The sequence below is a fragment of the Arctopsyche grandis genome, chromosome 2 (genome assembly GCF_051622035.1).
Source record: "Arctopsyche grandis isolate Sample6627 chromosome 2, ASM5162203v2, whole genome shotgun sequence".
NCBI lineage: Eukaryota > Metazoa > Arthropoda > Insecta > Trichoptera > Hydropsychidae > Arctopsyche > Arctopsyche grandis.
The window spans coordinates 38,893,155-38,901,293 of NC_135356.1; positions in this window are offsets into that span (position 1 = coordinate 38,893,155).

An 8,139-nucleotide genomic window follows, 5' to 3' on the forward strand; every position below is an offset into this window, starting at 1 on the left:
AAAATTGATGTAATATGTTTTGTAACAATATGTCCTCGATAAATTAAAATATTTGAATCTCAAATTGATGTATTGTGCTCACTTTTATTTATTGTAATGTGTTATCTTGAATAATATCAAATATTTAAATCTCAAAATTGATGTAATATGTATTGTAACAATATGTCCTCGATAAATTTAAATATTTGAATCTCAAATTGATGTATTGTGCTCACTATTATTTATTGTAACGTGTTATCATGAATAATATCAAATATTTTAATCTCAAATCTGATGTAATATGTATTGTAACAATATGTCCTCGATAAATTAAAATATTTGAATCTCAAATTGATGTATTGAGCTTACTATTATTTATTGTAATGTTGTATCTTGAATAATATCAAATATTTCATCTCAAAATTGATGTCATATGTATTGTAACAATATGTCCTCGATAAATTTAAATATTTGAATCTCAAATTAATGTATTGTGCTCACTATTATTTATTGTAATGTTGTATCCTGAATAACATCAAATATTTTAATCTCAAAATTGATGTAATATGTATTGTAACAATATGTCCACGATAAATTAAAATATTTGCATCTCAAATTGATGTATTGTGCTCACTATTATTTATTGTAATGTGTTATCTTGAATAATATCAAATATTTAAATCTCAAAATTGATGTAATATGTATTGTAACAATATGTCCTCGAAAAATTTAAATATTTGAATCTCAAATTGATGTATTGTGCTCACTTTTTTTTATTGTAATGTGTTATCATGAATAATATCAAATATTTAAATCTCAAAATTGATGTAATATGTATTGTAACAATATGTCCTCGATAAATTAAAATATTTGAATCTCAAATTGATGTATTGAGCTTACTATTATTTATTGTAATGTGTTATCTTGAATTATATCAAATATTTAAATCTTAAAATTGATGTAATATGTATTGTAACAATATGTCCACGATAAATTAAAATATTTGAATCTCAAATTGATATATTGTGCTCACTTTTATTTATTGTAATGTTGTATCCAGAATAATAACAAATATTTTAATCTCAAAATTGATGTAATATGTTTTGTAACAATATGTCCTCAATAAATTAAAATATTTGAATCTCAAATTGATGTATTGTGCTCACTATTATTTATTGTTATGTGTTATCTTAGATAATATCAAATATTTAAATCTCAAAATTGATGTAATATGTATTGCAACAATATGTCCTCGATAAATTTAAATATTTGAATCTCCAATTAATGTATTGTGCTCACTATTATTTATTGTAACGTGTTATCATGAATAATATCAAATATTTTAATCTCAAATCTGATGTAATATGTATTGTAACAATATGTCCACGATAAATTAAAATATTTGAATCTCAAATTGATGTCTTGTGCTCACTATTATTTATTGTAATGTGTTATCTTGAATAATATCAAATATTTAAATCTCAAAATTGATTTAATATGTATTGTAACAATATGTCCTCGATAAATTTAAATATTTGAATCTCAAATTGATGTATTGTGCTCACTATTATTTATTGTAATGTGTTATCATGAATAATATCAAATATTTTAATCTCAAAATTGATGTAATATTTATTGTATCAATATGTCCTCGATAAATTAAAATATTTGAATCTCAAATTGATGTATTGAGCTTACTATTATTTATTGTAATGTTGTATCCTGAAAAATATAACAAGTTTTAATCTCAAAATTAATGTAATTTGTATTGTAACAATATGTCCTCGATAAATTAAAATATTTTAATCTCAAATTGATGTACTAAGCTCAATATTAATTATTGTAATGTGTTATCTTGAATAATATCAAATATTTTAATCTCAAAATTGATGTAATATGTATTGCAACAATATGTCCTCCATAAATTAAAATATTTGAATCTCAAATTGATGTATTGTGCTTACTTTTATTTATTGTAATGTTGTTTCCTGAATAATATCAAAAATTTCATCTCAAAATTGATGTCATATGTATTGTAACAATATGTCCTCGATAAAATTAAATATTTGAATCTCAAATTGATGTATTGAGCTTACTTTTATTAATTGTAATGTTGTATCCAGAATAATATCATATATTTTAATCTCAAAATTGATGTAATATGTTTTGTAACAATATGTCCTCGATAAATTAAAATATTTGAATCTCAAATTGATGTATTGTGCTCACTATTATTTATTGTTATGTGTTATCTTGAATAATATCAAATATTTAAATCTCAAAATTGACGTAATATGTATTGTAACAATATGTCCTCGATAAATTTAAATATTTGAATCTCAAATTGATGTATTGTGCTCACTATTATTTATTGTAATGTGTTATCATGAATAATATCAAATATTTTAATCTCAAAATTGATGTAATATGTATTGTAACAATATGTCCTCGATAAATTAAAATATTTGAATCTCAAATTGATGTATTGAGCTTACTATTATTTAGTGAAATGTTGTATCCTGAAAAATATAACAAATTTTAATCTCAAAATTAATGTAATTTGTATTGTAACAATATGTCCTCGATAATTTAAAATATTTGAATCTCAAATTGATGTATTGTGCGCACTATTATTTATTGTAATGTGTTATCATGAATAATATCAAATATTTTAATCTCAAATCTGATGTAATATGTATTGTAACAATATGTCCTCGATAAATTAAAATATTTGAATCTCAAATTGATGTATTGAGCTTACTATTATTTATTGTAATGTGTTATCTTGAATAATATCAAATATTTTAATCTCAAAATTGATGTAATTTGTATTGTAACAATATGTCCTCGATACATTAAAATATTTGCATCTCAAATTGATGTATTGTGCTAACTTTTATTTATTGTAATGTTGTAATATCAAATATTAAATATTTAATAATATCAAATATTTTAATCTCAGATTTGATGAAATATGTATTGTAACAATATGTCCTCGATGAATTAAAATATATGAATCTCAATATGATGTATTGTGCTCACTATTATTTATTGAATGTTGTATCCAGAATAATAACAAATATTTTCATCTCAAAATTGATGTAATATGTTTTGTAACAATATGTCCTCGATAAATTAAAATATTTGAATCTCAAATTGATGTATTGTGCTCACTATTATTTATTGTAATGTGTAATCATGAATAATATCAAATATTTTAATCTCAAAATTGATGTAATATGTATTGTAACAATATGTCCTCGATAAATTAAAATATTTGAATCTCAAATTGATGTATTGTGCTCACTCTTATTTATTGTAATGTGTTATCATGAATAATATCAAATATTTTAATCTCAAATCTGATGTAATATGTATTGTAACAATATGTCCTCGATAAATTAAAATATTTGAATCTCAAATTGATGTATTGAGCTTACTATTATTTATTGTAATGTTGTTTTCTGAAAAATATAACAAATTTTAATCTCAAAATTAATGTAATTTGTATTGTAACAATATGTCCTCGATAAATTAAAATATTTTAATCTCAAATTGATGTATTGTGCTCACTATTAATTATTGAAATGTGTTATCTTGAATAATATCAAATATTTTAATCCCAAAATTGATGTAATATGTATTGTAACAATATGTCCTCGATAAATTAAAATATTTGAATCTCAAATTGATGTATTGTGCTCACTATTATTTATTGTAATGTGTTATCTTGAATAATATCAAATATTTTATTCTCAAAATTGATGTAATATGTATTGTAACAATATGTCCTCGATAAATTAAAATATTTGAATCTCAAATTGATGTATTGTGCTCAGTATTATTTATTGTAATGTGTTATCATGAATAATATCAAATATTTTAATCTCAAATTTGATGTAATATGTATTGTAACAATATGTCCTCGATAATTATAAATATTTGAATATCAAATTGATGTATTGAGCTAACTATTATTTATTGTAATGTTGTATCCTGAAAAATATAACAAATTTTAATCTCAAAATTAATGTAATTTGTATTGTAACAATATGTCATCGATAAATTAAAATATTTTAATCTTAAATTGATGTATTGTGCTCAATATTAATTATTGTAATTTGTTATCTTGAAAAATATCAAATATTTTAATCTCAAAATTGATGTAGTATGTATTGTAACAATATGTCCTCGATAAATTAAAATATTTGAATCTCAAATTGATGTATTGTGCTCAGTATTATTTATTGTAATGTGTTATCATGAATAATATCAAATATTTTAATCTCAAATCTGATGTAATATGTATTGTAACAATATGTCCTCGATAAATTTAAATATTTGATTCTCAAATTGATGTATTGTGCTCACTTTTATTTATTATAATGTTGTATCCAGAATAATATCAAATATTTTTATCTCAAAATTGATGTAATATGTATTGTAACAATATGTCCTCGATAAATTTAAATATTTGAATCTCAAATTGATGTATTGTGCTTACTATTTATTATTGTAATGTGTTATCTTGAATAATATCAAATATTTTAATCTCAAAATTGATGTAATATGTATTGTAACAATATGTCCTCGATAAATTAAAATATTTGAATCTCAAATTGATGTATTGTGCTCACTATTATTTATTGTAATGTTGTATCCAGAATAATATCAAATATTTGTAATATCAAATATTATAATGATATCAAATATTTGTAATTTCAAATATTATAATAATATCAAATATTAAATATTTTATAATATCAAATATTTTAATTTCAAAATTGTTTTAATGTTGTATCCTGAATAATATCAAATGTTTAATCTCAAAATTGATGTAATATGTATTGTAACAATATGTCCTCGATAAATTAAAATATTTTAATCTCAAATTGATGTATTGAGCTTACTATTATTTATTGTAATGTTGTATCCTGAATAATAGCAAATATTTTAATCTTAAAATTGATGTAATATGTATTGAAACAATATTTCCTCGATAAATTAAAATATTTGAATCTCAAATTGATGTATTGAGCTCACTATTATTTATTGTAATGTTGTAATCGGAGTGACCTCACCCGAAAACCTGGGTATGAAGGTAATAGAGAAGATGGAAGCTTAGGTAATCATCGACACGATCGCGTCAACGGTGATGCGCAAGAAGGATGCGCATGAACGAGAGAGAAGAATGCACGCGAGATTAACGGAAGAAAGGAAAGAAAGAAGACTAGAAACAAAGAATGAATGAAGATGAATGAATGGACCATCACTCTTTGAAGTAATACACAGAAGTCCCAGAGAGTGGAGGTCGGGGGTGGGGTTTAGCCGGTAAAAATCCGGCACTACCCTGCAGTTCGGACTGTAGGCTGTCTTACGAAGATTCCCCACCTCCAGCGCAGCGAAAAAAAAAAAAAAAAAAAAAAGTTGTATCCTGAATAACATCAAATATTTTAATCTCAAAATTGATGTCATATGTATTGTAACAATATGTCCACGATAAATTAAAATATTTGAATCTCAAATTGATGTATTGAGCTTACTATTATTTATTGTAATGTTGTATCCTGAAAAATATAACAAATTTTAATCTCAAAATTAATGTAATTTGTATTGTAACAATATGTCCTCGATAAATTTAAATATTTGAATATCAAATTGATGTATTGTGCTCACTATTATTTATTGTAATGTGTTATCATGAATAATATCAAATATTTTAATCTCAAAATTGATGTAATATGTATTGTAACAATATGTCCTCGATATATTAAATTATTTGAATCTCAAATTGATGTATTGAGCTTACTATTATTTATTGTAAGGTTGTATCCAGATGAATATCAAATGTTTAATCTCAAAATTGATGTAATATGTATTGTAACAATATGTCCTCGATAAATTAAAATATTTGAATCTCAAATTGATGAATTGTGCTCACTTTTATTTATTGTAATGTTGTATCCAGATGAATATCAAATATTTGAATCTCAAAATTGTTGTTATGTTGTATCCTGAATAATATCAAATGTTTAATCTCAAAACTGATGTAATATGTATTATTACAATATGTCCTCAAAAAATTAAAATATTTTTATCTCAAATTGATGTATTGTGGTCACTATTATTTATTGTAATGTGTTATCTTGAATAATATCAAATATTTAAATCTCAAAATTGATGTAATATGTATTGTAACAATATGTCCTCGATAATTTAAAATATTTGAATCTCAAATTGATGTATTGAGCTTACTATTATTTATTGTAATGTTGTATCCTGAAAAATATAACAAATTTTAATCTCAAAATTAATGTAATTTGTATTGTTACAATATGTCCTCAATAAATTTAAAGATTGTAATGTGTTATCATGAATAATATCAAATATTTTAATCTCAAAATTGATGTAATATGTATTGTAACAATATGTCCTCGATATATTAAATTATTTGAATCTCAAATTGATGTATTGAGCTTACTATTATTTATTGTAAGGTTGTATCCTGAATAACATTAAATATTTTAATCTCAAAATTGATGTTATATGTATTGTAACAATATGTCCACGATAAATTAAAATATTTGAATCTCAAATTGATGTATTGTGCTCACTATTATTAATTGTAAGGTTGAATCCTGAATAATATCAAATGTTTAATCTCAAAATTGATGTAATATGTATTGTTTCAATATGTCCACGATAAATTAAAATATTTGAATCTCAAATTGATGAATTGTGCTCACTATTATTTATTGTAATGTTGTATCCAGATGAATATCAAATATTTGAATCTCAAAATTGTTGTAATGTTGTATCCTGAATAATATCAAATGTTTAATCTCAAAATTGATGTAATATGTATTGTAACAATATGTCCTCGATAAATTAAAATATTTGAATCTCAAATTGATGTATTGTGCTCACTATTATTTATTGTAATGTGTTATCTTGAATAATATCAAATATTTAAATCTCAAAATTGATGTAATATGTATTGTAACAATATGTCCTCGATAAATTTAAATATTTGAATCTCAAATTGATGTATTGTGCTCACTATTATTTATTGTAATGTGTTATAATGAATAATATCTAATATTTAAATCTCAAAATTGATGTTATATGTATTGTTACAATATGTCCTCGATAAATTTGAATATGTGAATCTCAAATTGATGTATTGTGCTCAGTATTATTTATTGTAATGTGTTATCATGAATAATATCAAATATTTTAATCTCAAAATTGATGTAATATGTATTGTAACAATATGTCCACCATAAATTAAAATATTTGAATCTCAAATTGATGTATTGTGCTCACTATTATTTATTGTAAGGTTGTATCCTGAATAATATCAAATGTTTAATCTCAAAATTGATGTAATATGTATTGTAACAATATGTCTTCGATAAATTAAAATATTTGAATCTCAAATTGATGAATTGTGCTCACTATTATTTATTGTAATGTTGTATCCAGAATAATATCAAATATTTGTAATATCAAATATTATAATAATATCAAATATTTGTAATATCAAATATTATAATAATATCAAATATTAAATATTTAATAATATCAAATATTTTAATTTCAAAATTGTTGTAATGTTGTATCCTGAATAATATCTAATGTTTAATCTCAAAATTGATGTAATATGTATTGTAACAATATGTTCTCGATAACTTAAACTATTTTAATCTCAAATTGATGTATTGTGCTCACTATTATTTATTGGAAGGTTGTATCCTGAATAATATCAAATGTTTAATCTCAAAATTGATGTAATATGTATTGTAACAATATGTCCTCGATAAATTTAAATATTTTAATCTCAAATTGATGTATTGTGCTCACTATTATTTATTGTAATGTGTTATCTTGAATAATATCAAATATTTTAATCTCAAAATTGATGTAATATGTATTGTAACAATATGTCCTCGATAAATTTAAATATTTGAATCTCAAATTGATGTATTGTGCTCACTATTATTTATTGTAAGGTTGTATCCTGAATAATATCAAATGTTTAATCTCAAAATTGATGTAATAAGTATTGTAACAATATGTCCTCGATAAATTAAAATATTTGAATCTCAAATTGATGAATTGTGCTCAATATTATTTATTGTAATGTTGTATCCAGATGAA